Below are 16,107 nucleotides of genomic sequence, written 5' to 3'. Positions count from 1 at the left end.
GATATTTGAAGTTCAACGAGCAGAAAGCCATGTGAGTATCACTTGAGAGGGAACTCAAGTTTTATGCAGAGGAAGAAATTTCAGTTCCTAAGGAGGAGGAGCCTCAGATTGATGCAGAGTAGCCGCATGTAGAGGATCTGGGAGTGAAGACATCCACTCATGCTAAGTCTTCCAGAGATGGGCGGAAACACTCAAGCAAAGCTGACAGGTTGATGCTGGATGCACAGGAGAATGTGGAACAACCATCTTCTCAGCGTAGATAGAGGAGATTGCCCGAGTGGTACACTAGTTACATGGCCTTGGTTGGGGAGTGTGTAGAGTCCGAGCCTTCTTCATTTGAGGAGGCAGTGCAACAACTAGTCTAGGTTGATGCCATGGTAGAGGAGTACTACTCTATCATTTGGAATAGTGTGTGGGATGTTGTCCCAAGACCTCAGGACAAGTTAGTGGTGAGTTCCAAATGGCTTTACAAGGTAAAGCAGGCAGCTGATGGCAGTGTTGAGAAACATAAGGCAAGGTTTGTTGCCCGTGGTTTCTCACAAGTCGAGGGGATCAACTACGGTGAGACCTTTGCTCCTGTAGCAAGGTACTCATCTATTAGATCAATGTTGGTGCTATCAGCTCAGATGGGTTGGAAGATCCATCAGATGGATGTGAAGACAACATTCCTCCATGGGAAGATTGAGGAGGAGGTGTACATTGAGCAGCTAGAAGGTTTCGAGACCTTCGATCGTGAGTCGCATGTGTGTTGTTATAGATCTAATACCACTTGTTATAGATCTAACCCGGAAATATTATAGATTTGATATGAAAATATACGACAATGCAAATAAACCCAGAAATAATATGAAATGATTCTTTATTAATCAAACCCTTAAGGTAGGGCAACACCATACATTCACTCCTTAAGGAAGGAAAACACTCCACAAGCCATATGCATGTTCATACAATAATCCTTGACTATTCCTTGACTTGGAGTCTCTAGCCTCTATATAGGCCTCATACATACAATACCATGGGTCATTACCATGGTTCCCTCATACCATCAACTAATACCATAGGCCCATTACATTATTATTAACTACTTGTGGTCTCTTACATGATATGGGTTAACCACCTTATTTATTACTATGGCCCATCCCATTATTACATTATTACCTTGGGTACCTCCCTTTGTACCCCATATTACCCCCCCTAGGTATATAACATTCCACCCCCCTTAGCATGTTTCATCCCCGAAACATGGGAAGAACATAAATAATAAGATCTACTCAAAAGAGTAGTCCACTGATACCATGCACGTGCATCTAGCCATCCAAGAGAAAGGTGAACCCTCGATCTCGCTGGTGCCTCTCTCACTTGAGATGGAAGTTGACCATGGCAGCTCTTCTGTGTTGATGTGTAGTAGGTGGATCTTCTCTCCTCGCTATCCGTCATACGGGGGTTGTTGTCCTTGTGACTACTTGGTTTCCATCTTGATGGTTGTCTTGCGGGGTGATGTGGGTGATGATATGTTGAAGTTTTAACCCACGATGTCTTTTTCTTTAATTCACCCTACTGTGGTGCCTGTTGTGGTGTCTTCTTTTCCAATATGACTTCAACCACTGAACCCTCATCAGATGTGTCAGCACCTGTTACCTTTTCGGCTTCAGCCTCTGTTTGTGTTTGATTGTCGACCATCAACTGCTCATCATCTGATATGTCAGTCCCTGGAACATCTTCTGCGTCAACCTCCGTGGACTCTACCTGTTTATTGATGGAAATATCCTGTAATGTAATTTTCTTCTTTTTATACCAGAGCTTCAGGAATTTCTTCTGCACATTAATATTGATAGTACCCACAGATTCCATCCAAGGATATCCCAAAACAACATCCATATTATCCATCTCTGAAGTATAAAAATCACCATGCAACACATACTTATCCATAGAAATCTTCAAATCCTTATACACTTGAACATCCTCATCCTCCACCTGTGTGTTTTTAATGTTTTTTGTAGGAACTTGCAATTTTTTTGCCAAATTAACATGGATGAAATTATGCTTGCAACTAGGATTTATAGAAACAATGACCTTCTCTTTCTGAATCAATCCATGAACCTGTAGTAAGGAGACACCCGTAGCAATTAACCCCTTATGTGTCTCATTCTCCTTTTTTCTAGCCCAAGACTATTTGTCCAAAAAGACTTTTTCAAATTCTGCATCTGAAAGTTTGGTCAACTGCTTGTAGTCAAGTGATAAATTCCACTTTTGAGCCTCATCTCTCATATTAAGCACCATTGGAATCTTCCAATATGTCCCATGTGTGGACTTGTATCTTTGTATGAATTCTTCAATAGTAGGGCCATCATCATTTCCTGTAAAATATAGAATCGCCATGAAGAGGGTTTGAGAAAAAATTCGCTTACTTGGCGAAAATTTGAAATGGTCACAATTCCATCAATATTACTCAGAATCCCTATTATAACCTATTTTTGGAAATGGAACAATCATTCTGCATCTGCCCATGTGGTAGAAATCTTAATCTAGGCACTTGGAATTTCAGATCTGCATTGCAACTCTCCTGCCGTCACTAAAATTTCTGCAAAAAGAGATGATTTTAAATCAGCGATATCTCCCTCATCCGGACTCCGATTCGACTGATTTTGTTTTTTAAATTGAGTGTTTTTCCACACAAAATCCAGACCTACAATTAGATTTTGCAGATCTTACACCAAGACGTCCAGATCTATGCCGCAAATTCGCTGCCCCGAAAAATTATCTGCAACCCCACTGATTTTAAAATCAGCGATATCTCCTTCATCCAAACTCCGATTCAACCGATTTTTTTTTGAAATCGGCTATTTTTTCATAAATAATCCAGATCTGCAATTAGATTTAGCATATCTTGCACCAAAATGTACATATCTGATCTGCAAACTCGCCGCCTCTGAAATCCTGCAAAAATAAAAAAATTTCTCCACTTTTATGCCCAAGAAAGTGCTCTGATACCACTTGTTATAGATCTAATACCACTTGTTATAGATCTAACCCAGAAATATTATAGATTTGATATGAAAATATACGACAATGCAAATAAACCTAGAAATAATATGAAATGATTATTTATTAATCAAACCCTTAAGGTAGGGCAACACCATACATTCACTCCTTAAGGAAGGAGAACACTCCACAAGCCATATGCCTGTTCATACAATAATCCTTGACTATTCCTTGACTTGGAGTCTCTAGCCTCTATATAGGCCTCATACATACAATACCATGGGTCATTACCATGGTTCCCTCATACTATCACTGATACCATGGGCCCATTACATTATTATTAACTACTTGTGGTCCCTTACATGATATGGGTTAACCACCTTATTTATTACTATGGCCCATCCCAATATTACATTATTACCTTAGGTACCTCCCTTTGTACCCCATATTACCCCCTAGGTATATAACATGTGCCGACTCAAGAGGGCTTTGTATGGACTGAAGAAAGCACCCCGTGCTTGGTACACCAGGATCGACAGCTATTTCACCAGGTTGGGCTTCACCAAAAGTGAAGCAGATGCGAACCTTTACTAAATCATGGTAGAAGGTAAGCCATTGATCATTGTTCTTTATCTTGATGATCTGATTTTGACAGGTGATGATTAGCTGGTCTAGTCTTGCAAGGAGGACCTTGAAAGAGAGTTCGAAATGAAAGACATGGGTCTTATGCACTACTTTCTAGGCATGGAGGTGTGGCAGAAAGATGGGGAAGTTTTTGTGTCTCAAGGCAAGTATGCCAATGAGATACTCAGGCAGTTCCACATGGAGAAGTGCAAGCCCATGTAGACTCCTTTAATTGGTAATTGGAGGAAGGAGGATGCTACTTCAGGTCAGGTAGTGGCTGCTACTATTTATCGGCAACTTGTGGGTTCACTTATGTATTTGGTGAACACATGACCAAACTTATGCTTTGTGGTGAACCAACTGAGTCAAGCTATGGTTCAACCTACCAAGTTGTTTTGGAAGGCAGCAAAGCATGTGCTGAGATACCTCAGAGGCACATCTCAGTATGGATTGTGGTACAAACGGATAGAGGGAGTGAAGCTTTAGGGCTTCACAGATGCAGATTGGGGAGGGAGTCCATTAGATCAGAAGAGCACTTTTGGAGGAATATTCAACCTTGGTTCAGCTGTAGTTTCCTAGTATAGCAGGAAACAGAGGTCAGTTTCACTTAGCTTAGCAGAGGTTGAATACATGGCTGCTAGTCAAGCTGCATGTGAGGCCATTTGGATGCGGAAGATTCTAGTGGGATTGTTTGGTGAGAGGATGGATCAAACTGTGAACTACTGCGATAATCAGAGTTGTATCAAACTCTCTAAGAATCCAGTTTTTCATGACAAGTTCAAGCACATTGATATCCAGTATCACCATCTTCGAGACTGTGTGGTCAAGAGGATCATGTTGTTGCTGTATGTTTCGACCGAGGAACAGGATGCAGATATTTTGACTAAGGCATTGTCAAAATGCAAGTTCGAGTTCCACAGAGATAGGATTGGGGTTACTGATAATCCATTTCTTGTTGAGAAGGAGTGTTGAAAATAGCAATAAGAAATGCTAAATATAAAAGTGCTAAAAATAGCACTGCCATAAATAGCATTTCGGGATACCTTCCTATTTTAGTTAGTCACTGAACTAAAATAGAGAAGTAAAATTTGAATTTGTTCTTAGCAACTATTTGATTAATAATTAATTATTTCATCTTCAGTTAATTAGTTGGAGAAAATCAAACATGAAGTCTATGTGAGGACATGCAACAGTTATCCCATTGATTGAGGAATTTATCCCTTAGTTAAAGAGATAAGGATGAATTGTAATTTAAGTTGTAATTAGTTAGCTCAATTAACTGAGTTATGTCTAGTAAGATTAGTTCAAATAGTTTGTTGAACTAATTGTCAGTTCAGTTAGTTAATGCATGCATGCATGTAAGTACTGCACTTCAAATAATTGAATATTCTCTCATAAATAACTCATGCATGTCAGTTTAGACAGAGACCCAGTTGAGATTAGATGATGGGACAGTGTACTATGAGTTGCAGGAATATTCCATGCAGGATATCTCTTGCATGCAGAAGGAATTCATTCCTTGGAGATTGTGCAGTTACTTTTGGGTTTGGTGAGTGTGTGATGAGGCCAATTCACACAGGTGGTAGCATTGGACCCCAATGAAAGCTGCGCAAGGAAATAGGAGGCTTGGAGCACTGGGGGAAGGCATAGCTTGTGTCTATTTAGTCTGTGAGCTGATTTGTTCAATTGTATTGAGGGCAAGATAGCTTGTGAGCTAATTCTTTGTGTAATCTGAACATATTTTCCACTTGTATGATAATACAAAGATTGAGCTTTTTAGCTGAGGCTTTCCCCAGAGTATTCTTCTGTGTTCATGTGTGATTGATTTCTCATTCTCAGTTATATGTGTTCTGTTTGATCTTGCTCATATTCGATTAAGCTTCTGCAAGTTTATTGTAGAAGTAGATCTTGTATTTTGGTTTAGTATATTGCATAATTTGTTGATCTACAGTGGGAATTTCTACAATTGTCAAAGTTAGCTTATAGTCGATTAATCTTTTCTGAAAAGGAAGTGTCATAAAGTATTCATTTCTTTGAAGAGGAATTGTTGTAAAGTCTTCGTTTCTTGCGAAAAGTATTGATTGATTGTATGTGCATTTAGTTTCATTTTTTTTCATCTAAACATTAAGGGAAATGAAAAGAAAAACTTGCATTATGCATAGAGGTTTGTGTGTGCTTGTAGGAATAGTATAGGGAAAGTTGCATTAGTGGTGGGCTCTAGTATTGTAGCAATAATGCTACAACTCATGTAGCTTCCTTCTCTAATTTTATCAACCCGGTAGTTCGTAACAAACTTGGAAGCGACGGTGCTGTATGCACAAGTACTAGCTCTTGTCGCAGTTGTCACTTGGTCAGCTGGCACAAGTCCGCTAGGGGCTCAAGCCAACTTCTATGAGCTCTTAGAAGAAGCTTTTTAACTGATGAATGAAAGCTAATTTAGGTCCATTCCTATTTTAGTAAAACATTTGTACTGTTATTTTTATTTTATGTTCAAGACTATGAGACCTCTTCATCCCTCACCGTGTTCTTATTCATTGGTCAACCTTCCTCTATTATGTAGGTTTTATAATGTGACTAGAGAATTATAATAATTGAGAAGTACTGGAGAATGATAAGCTTAAATCATTAATTAATTTATCATTTGATTCGACTTTCCTGTAGAGATATGCCAACACCATCTTGACCTCAAGTGTCTGATTCTCCATTTTGTTGATTACTGCTTGTCCCTTCCATATGCCATCACACTATATCTTTTCACCCCTATATGCTGTTGTTGTTGTTCTTTGCAATCTGCAGCACCGATCGTGCACTTATCTTCCTCTGCCGAATTTTTCATAACCTCTTCTTTCTTAGGTTCCATTTTCATAATTCAGGAGTACCACTCTTTGGGTTAGCATGGGAGTGACAATCCCTTTCAGGGATATGCTCATGATTTTTCTATAATTATGGCATCAATTTTCTCTTGCAACTAAAACACTAGACAATATACAACCTTCCTTGAATCCCGCACAAATGACTTCACACCCTGCACAGAAAGAAGAGAATATATTATTTAGTTAAACATAATGGTAAATCTCATGTAATAATTAAGGTTTCATGCCCCATTATTAAAGGCAAAGGTAGTCAAAATAAAAACCTGAATTGCATCGAGTCTGAGCAGTAGAGACATGATCTGGGAATTATAATGATTGAGATATTCTCTCAGTTTCTCTAACTGTGTTCAGAGTTTGCTTTTCTAGGCGAAGCCCCACCTACCAGATATATAAATGCGAATTTGAGTTTTATTAAATTCAACTGAACATTTATCCTCTGGATGAGTATGATTTTAAAATATTTACGAGATCTTGTCATCCCCAAAAGCCCATAAATTTCTTGCCAAGACGACAGATAAAATTTGGAAGGTCCTTTTTAAAGTATCATGATATGGCCCTTGCCTACATGCTATGAAAATGGCATTGGAAATATGGATATTTCCTGCAGCCCATGTCACTTGATCAGATAGCGTCCAATATCTAGAAAACATACTACCCAAATAAAGCAAAAGTAAGCTGAAAAAGATTGCCTTCATCCATCCTCAACAAACTGATAATTTATATGACAAACAAGAGTAACAGAGGACTGATAACTCTGGAAAAATGCTGACAAGCAGGTTGCATCAATATGATAACTAGGAAAGGTAAACACATATACTAAAAATAGCATATATCTTGTCTAGGTCAGAGCTATTTCATTTGTTAAAACATGTCTTGCAATAACAAAAGCCAGATAGAGACTAATGCTTTAGATCCATACAAGAATTGTTTATTCTGAACCCTGTAAGTTCTAACTCAACTAAAGAATCAAAGCGTCATGGCTTAACACTTGATAAGAGGAGCTAAAACATTTTTTCAGATGAAATGAATAGAATTCATATTCGTTTAGTCTTTTTACCACCGAAGAGATGTAATGTTGCTCAATTTTTTTCTTTATTCTCCAGAGAAAGCAATGTCTCGATAATCAAGAACAATCCATATAATACATCAACAAAGTAGGATTTGGTTCATCCAAAAAAATTAGAATCTTCTTTTTCACTGTGGATATATGACTTACCATCCAAACAGCTTCTCATCACAATCTCCAGGCTATTTTTCATGGAAGATGGTAGAACATCACACCAATGTCTCCTCTGAGACTGCAAACACAAATCCACATTTTCTTAATTAGTATAAAAAGGAGTAGAAATTTCCTAATTTACTCACTCAGTCAGAAGTTAAGATAAATCATAAATACAAGGATGTAAAATTTCATATACTTGCTTCCAGTTTAGTTGTGACTTCCATGATAGAACTCTGATCTATTGCAGAGCCTGCAACGCACTTTTACCCAATTGGCAACTAGCCCCATTTTTTCTTGTATAGGTAGTGGTGATTCCCTTAGATCCAGTGCTAACACTTTCTAAAAATAATAAAGCAGGCCTCACGAAAGGATTTCTGGAAACATTAGTAGTGTTGAACATAAATGATCTATCATCATTTTCCTCCAATGCATGAAATTATGTTGAGGAGATTTGAGTTCACACGGGAATTGCAAGCTATCAAAAACATGTACAATGTATCCCTAGCACAATCTATCATAGCAGATAGTTTGTTGAAGAATCCTACTAGAATCAACCTTCACTACCTCAGAGAGATGTCAAAAGGCCCGTGTTTGATTCATATTAGGGAATATGGGTGCCATTGCATCTAAATGATGAAGTGATACCAAGGGTGTCAGTGGGTGAGCGGACAACCAACCTAACAAGTTTCTATGAAAATTGACCTATTGATTGCAGAAAAATATAACTCAAAATCCTTGACCATGTATTAAGTTTCTGATTGCAAGTGTTGAACATAAACTGCTCTGTCATAGTTTTCCTCCAATGCATGAAAGTTTGCTAAGGATATTTGAGTTCACACAGGAATTGGAGGCTATCAAAAACATCTACACTATAGCCCCATGACACATACAATGACCCCTGCCACAATCTATCATAGTAGATAGTCTGTTGAAGAATCCTACTAGAATTAGTCTTCACTACCTCAAAGTGATGTCCAAAAGCATGTATTTGATTCATGTGAGGGATCATGGGTGCCATTGAATCTAAATGATGAAGTGATACCAAGGGTGTCAGTGGGTGAGCAAACAACCAATCTAACACGTTTCCACAAAAATCAACCTAATGATTGCAGAGAAATATAAGTCAAAATCCTTGACCATGTATTAAGCTTTTGATTGTATAAACTGTCACATGGTTAATTTTTCTCACTTATAACTTCTCACTTATTTGCTCAGAGGTGATAGATGGGATTTACTCCTTTGGAAGGTTTCTTCGTCTATGTCAACTCCAAACTCAAAGATAGATATTGTTATTTTGATTTTATGTTTTATTTTTTTCAACCTAAAGAAACCAAATATAATTTATTGATATGCAAAAGGTAGTTACATTCCATAGATAGCTGTAACTTAGGTGTTTAAGAGCTTGTTCAAGAAATGCATGATGTTGCTCCAACTGGAAAAGTTTGAATAAGGAGATGTTAGCCCTTGTTCTCTTCATGTCCTTAGCCAGATTATAATTGATATCCATCAGGAGATCTGGACTAGAAGCTTTATTCTGCTTGATCGTCTTTGGTGCAGGAGTGGGACTTGATGGGTTTGGAAGAAAGTGCATGTGACTTTGATTGCTTTAAAGGACCCAATATTTTCATAAGCTTGTACTGCTCCTTGGTTAGCAAAACATCAAAAATTCTCAAGGGATGGCATCTTATAAATAGTTTTGAGTGTAGTACTGGTAGCGTGGAAGGTAGAAATGAAAACAAAGTAATCAGGTTCAAGTTCGGAAAGAACGGATAGAAACAATTGGTTTTCCTCCTTGTCAATCCCACATAGCTTAAACTGTAGCCTTAGATACTTTAACTTGGTGAGAAAGTCCTATATAGTGTTAATGCTACTCGGGCTCAAAGTGATGAGCTCATTCTCTAGTTGGTGACCTTCGCTAATGATCGTATAAGTGTGTATGAGCCCTGACATGTTCTTCATCGACGCAAGTGTGTGTGAGCCTTGTTCTTTGGCTTGATCGACCAACCAAAGTACGTATGAGATTTCCTGTTCTTTTCCTTGATCAACCAACCAAAGTATGTATGAGCTTTCTTGCCCATAATGAGAGGTAATTTTTGTGTTTTCCTTGCTTCCATGCATGGGTCCTGCCTTCCTACTTGTTATGATAGGACATAGCCACAATATTATATGAATCATTACATTAATTTATGAATGTAATAATATGAAGCTATTATATGAATCATTACATTCATAGCCACGATATTATATGAATCATTACATTCATAGCCACAATATTATATAAATCATTACATTCACAGCCATAGCCATGATATTATATGATTCATTACATTAAATTGTACATTACTCATGATGATCTTTGATGCGCAAATCAAATCATCACTATACATGTGCATAATATCCATGTTTCTGAGTGAATAAGTATGCAAAAAAATATTTCACAAACAAGTTTGTATTAAAGTTTGAGAAGCACATGGAACTGAATGTACAACTTGCAGCCAATTACATCTACAATATGTAAACCATAAGAATAGTTGCAAAGAATTGAAAACGTATGTTATTGTGCATAGGAAAATGAGACAGGAATAAAAAAAAATCTTAAATCCCAACTATAATCAAGTAGGATCAACGGAAAAGCATCCCTTCATGAAGAGTCTTTGGAAATACCCTTAACATATAGCTTGAGCATATGTCCAAATAGACCTTGTTTATAATGCGTTGTCTAGAAAGAAATTATAATCAAATAAGAACTATGAAAATTGTATTTTCACTGACACTTTCTTTGGAAAGACCTCTAACATATAGCTTGACTGTATGCCCAACCAGATGTTATCCAAAGTTGATTAACTAGGAAAGCATTGAAAAATTTAAAATATTACACGAGCCAATAAATGGAAGCATGCCATATAATAATTTCCATAAAATAAAGGTTGTGAAAATCAATTTGACAACATGAAATGGAAGGAACATTTATTCAGGCATAAGAAATTTAATCGACACATCCTTGGCTTAGCAGTATTAATAGTACCAGTCAAGAAGCTATGAAGATTTACGTATGAGATTTCTTGCCCATAATGAGAGGTCCTTTTTGTGTTTTCCTTGCTTCCATGCATGGGTTAGGTACCAGTCAATTGTGGAAGTAGGTGGGACAATGGATGAATGACAAACAATGGTTTTTTGAGCTTATTCTTATAACATTCATTGTACATTATAATGTGTCTATTGTGAAGTATTGTTCTTTTGGATCCATATGTCTTATTCATTGTAGATCAATTTTGCTAAAAAAAAACAAAACTCCCAACAACTTCTAAAACTTTATTCCCTTATCTGATTGCCAACATGAAAATAGAGTGTCAACAGACAATCGCTGTGACTGAGCTACTTTGACCAAAAATAAACAAAAATGTTATTGTCCAACTTTATTCATTCTATCCTTCAGAATAATGTGTATTCTATTCATCCAAAAGAGCCATGACGATAGCAAGGAAAAATCCCTCAAATTTTGTAGCAGTTCGAGTAGCTCAGTTCAGAGCCTTAGCCCTATCCCAAAAGGTGAAAACACTAACCTGAGATAGCTCTCTGTCTATTTTAGTTGATTGATTAAACATTCTATCTCCAACAATGTTTAGATTCCTTGTAATGTCTTTGTACTTCTTTCATGAAAAACAAATGAAATCCTTGCCTTCTTTTGTTAAACTCAGAAGATTTCAATAATTTGTTTTCTATTTGAAAAATATTTTTCTCTATTTTGTTATTAATGTCTAGGCCATTTTAGAGCACAAGTAAATATTACCATACCCCTGTCATCTTCAATCACTGCTACTCCACTAGCTACCTAGATTTCCTTTGGAGATCCATAATTATTTATTCAATGCACATGTCCAGGAAAAACCCAGTATGTACTTTGTGAAGTTACAATCATGATGTAAAATTTTGTAAGTTTAGGTAAATGGTTGGAGACCCATAATTTTGAAATTAGCTACAAAGTCACTATAATTTTAAGTTTAAACTTCATATAATCATATCTGTGAGTTACAATTTTTGAGGTCCTTCAAGTGTATCACTTCATTAATTGATGAGATTTCTCAGCCGAACCAGGTTTATATGTAATTTGTTTTCTAAATTATGTTCTTATTTAAAGAATTCACCGATAACATATTGATTGTGCATATCTTATTCAAATTCAATGACAATGACATTGGGAGTTTTTACTCATAGTGATGGCATCTAGATAAAATGGATATTTTGTTCGAGGCCTAGAGTTTCCACCTATTAATCCTTTCTTCCAAATTTGTGTAGTTACTATTATGTGAAATTTCATTTATGACTTTATTTTTTTTTGGCAAGTTTGAAGTCTAGAAACTATTTTTTTTGGCAAATCCTACCCAGCATTTTGGTAATCCTAAGAAGTTAATCATATAATCAATAATTTCTCACTTGATTTCAACATAGAACATTCACAACTAATATATCGAGCACATATCAAGCCTACTGTTGTCAACTATTCATCTTGGAATCACCATCATATTCCATGGTGATTTCCCTCTCTCTGCAAAAATCATTTTTTATTTATTTTTTTGAAATAAATAATGTCATTCTCCTTTAGGATTGAGGTTTATTTGTTGTATATTGTTTTTCTAACTAACTTATATAAGAAACTTTGGTGATTTTCGCCATGCATTATGATTGTTGTCTAATATAATAATCAATTGATCTTGTGAATTAAGTCTATATCAAGTGGTTAAGAAGAAATTGTTATTGAGCAACCATTTCCAATCTTTGTGATGTGTTTACTCTTCGTGAGCCAATGGCTAATTGAGACTCTTTATGATTGGTGAGGATTATCCCTTTCTTGTTCATTGGCTAGAGCAAGGATGGCTTCAAGCTGGGGTTGTAAGTTACATGTGAAAAAAAATAAACATCTCAATTTTCATAGCTTATGACTAGAACATGTCTTGTGCTAATCATCAATGAGATACAGTTTCAAAGTAATATGCTATTCTCTTGTTTTTTCATGTAGGTAGAATTTCTTTTTATTGGGAAAAAAATCCAATAATTTTATATTGATAATAAGATTACATCCATATATGCTAGTAGGCATTCCTAAAGGCCAAGTAGCCTCAAAAACTATTTGTTGAGAAGAGTCCAAATCTACAAAACCTTAAAAGCATTTGTAGCCATGTGATTTGTCAAGTGACCACCCTCTCAAAAGGATACATCTGTACTCCTATTATCTATACAAACCCTTTGTCCATAATCCAAAATTTAATCATTTACCTGCCCCTATTTATATAATTTACATCCCTGTTATAGTCAAAATGACCATATAGAACTGTTGAAAACACTGATAAGATCATTTGTCATATTTGAGAAAAAAACATAGAGAGAGTAACAAGATTATTTAGTTCCAAGTGTCATGAAGAAATTTTGTTTGCTGGCCTTCCTTCGAATTTGTGACTTTCAATGAGGCTAGGTCCATTTCCAAGCTGACTTTGGACAATCTACCTGCTTCTTAATTCCTGTTCCTGGTCAAAGGAAACATAAAAATAGAAGGTAAGTTGTATGTTTTGAAAAAGAGGCTGAAAGTGGTAGCTGAAAAGTTTATACGATCTTTTCAGCCAATTTATGACTGGCTTTGAGTCCCCATACACATGAAGGTAGGAAATCATGTATTCTCGAGCTAAGCTGAAACAAAAATTTTAGAGACATTAAGTCTGCATAGTTGTTTGAGCCCTAATTGATACAAGCTGAAAACAATATGGGTCCCTAATACCCTTTTTGTCAGAGTCTATAATTTTTTTGCATAAATTCTATTTTATTTTATGAATAGGTTTCCATGTGTAAAAGTCTACAAGTAAAGCACAACCTTTTAAGTGTTGCACTTATGCATTTGGATTGATCCCAACAATGTTATAGTTGGAGATGAACTTTTGCATCAGTGGGATTTTAGTTTAGAACATTTTGCAGAAGGTGGAGGCAAGAGAGGTGGGAAATAAATGGTTCAGCAAGATGAGGATTTGTGCTCATCCATTAAGAATATTTGTGGTTATAATGAAACTTCATGCATTGATCAACTTGTTTTCTATTGTTCATTGTGCACCCTTTTGCATGGCCACCGCCTTCTTCATCAATAGTACAACACCAACTCCATCACTTACTTGGCTTGATTTTCTTTTGTGAGATTGAAATAGAACATAGACATAAATAACACAGATTGAATACTCAACATCTAGTGCTTTAAAATGGCATAAAATCTAGCATGCTGTAACTTTTTTGATAAAATCAACAACATAGAAAACATGCTTAGCATGCAACTGGGAAAGAATATCTATACCAGCAGTGGTGCTTCCCCTCTTCTTAAATGCACATCTGAGTTTCCCTAAATCATAAAGAGAAGCATTAGGATGAAAGCCATCGTCCACATATATCGTCATGGGCTTCTCATCTCCAGTTTTAGGATCAACAATCTTCAACACAAAAACAAGAAACACATTAAGTACCATTGCAGCAACTCTCCAGCGACTCCAACTTTGGAAATTACAGAACATGGGTGTTTTGTACCTTTGCTTCAATTGGGATGATCTCATATTTGAACTTCCCTGCAACTATTGCTGCTATTGTGTGCCTATGAGATTCAACCTGAAAAACAATTCTAGTAGTTAATATTCAACTCCCATTCCTTACCTTCATTGATTAATTCATATGAACTACACCAACATTGACTTCACTCAAATAAAAATCTTAAAATAACATCCATATACCACTGCTTTATCTTGGTCTTGATGTGAAACTCCATAGTGCTCAGCTACATTTTCTGAGATGATACCCATGGGAAAAATACAATCTTGTGCTTTTCTGAAAAATTCAACCTATTGAAAGTGGTAGCAAAAGCCATCAGTGCCTTTCACACAAATATTTAATGAAGTACTTATATATCTATCCTTGTTCAGGTGTATATATATGCATAAATATGAAGGCTATATTAAAGACATATAAGAGTATGGACAAAAACATCAAATTGAAACTATTGACAAAATTAAAACCCTTATGTTTACAACATCATTAACCTTTATTGATTCCTACCTCTGACTTGACAGAATGTTCCCACACCATAGGATTGATAGTCATTAACTCCACTCCTGCACTGATGCTTGAAGAAAACAAATTGAAATCATAAACTTATCTAAACTCAAACCTGCTATGATAATCTAGTGGTAGCAAACATATATTGACATACCAATGTCATAAAACCCAGCTTTAATTGTAGCTGCAACATCTACAATTTCTTGTAGGTCTGAAGATCATTGTCTATTGATAGTGTTGACATGTATAGTCTCTGGAGAGATGACGTGGTAAGAAACATGCAGTTGTCACAAAAAATCAGGCATCCAACAAGAAAATAATTCATTTGACACATGAAATGGTAGGATATACACTTGGGAATCCATCATAAAAAGAAACCATCCTAAACTCATTGGCATGTTGAGAGCCAGGTGCAAGAACAATACCCACTACAATATCACCAACTTCAATTGGATTAAGTCCAGTCTTTTCAATCAATGTCTGCAGGAAGCTAGAGAACATTCAAAGACAAATTTGTGCACTCATGCTTCATGGACCATAATGGTTAGGGAGAGAGTTTTCAAATTGCATAAAATAAACATGAATCAATTTATCGGTTTAACCAATGATCCATACCTTAAAAACAGGAGTAAGCAAGTCATTGGTAAGAGTATCAGTAAATCCTCCACATTTAACCTTGAAAATATGGGTACGATAAGGTTTGCAAAAGTGACAATCAGATAGAGAAAAACTAGGTGTTGATAAGCTAATCAACAAGAATTAGGAAAACTCTAAACTCAATCAACCACATATGATAAATGTAAAGAGTTGAAAGAGATTTCCTGAAAAACCATCAATTAAGCTAGAAAAAAATGGAAACTTATGCAACAATGACAACATCATCACCAAACTCAACAACTCTTTCATAGGAAGCATTTTCTCTAGTAGCATAAACTAAAGCCTAGTAAAAAAGAAAATAATGATCGATACTTATATTCTTGCTAGAAGATCCATGTGTTAAATATACTCAACATAGTCTTGACTCTCTTCTAATGTAAAGAAGATAAAATACATTTTTAATAATATATTTATGGAAAAACCAAATTAACAAGGGTAAAAAAAATCTAGTTAAGGGGATTCAATTGTTAGGATTCACCTTGACTCGGGAATGATAGTCTATAGCTAGTGGTTTTGGGCCCATGGTATTATGCCAGTTATATTTGGATGGAAATAAGCTTATAAATAGGCTTATTAGTCTCCATTGTAATGTGCCAAAGGTTGAGCAAGTGTGGGCTCCCCACCCATTGTAAGGGGCCAAGGGTTTACTAGCTTGGCCAGGATTTCATG

The 16,107-nt window shown here is 36.1% G+C and overlaps 1 pseudogene; it reads right to left on the bottom strand.

The window, feature by feature from the left end:
- Positions 1-13,787: 13,787 nt before the first annotated feature.
- The window catches only part of LOC149169902 (3-ketoacyl-CoA thiolase 2, peroxisomal-like), a 112,665-nt pseudogene continuing 110,345 nt past the window's right edge, over positions 13,788-16,107 (bottom strand).

This window comes from Pinus tabuliformis, chromosome 4_2 (genome assembly GCF_031772625.1).
Source record: "Pinus tabuliformis cultivar Carrire ecotype Pingquan chromosome 4_2, CPIR1, whole genome shotgun sequence".
NCBI classification, from domain to species: domain Eukaryota; kingdom Viridiplantae; phylum Streptophyta; class Pinopsida; order Pinales; family Pinaceae; genus Pinus; species Pinus tabuliformis.
This window is presented reverse-complemented; position numbering and strand designations above follow the sequence as displayed.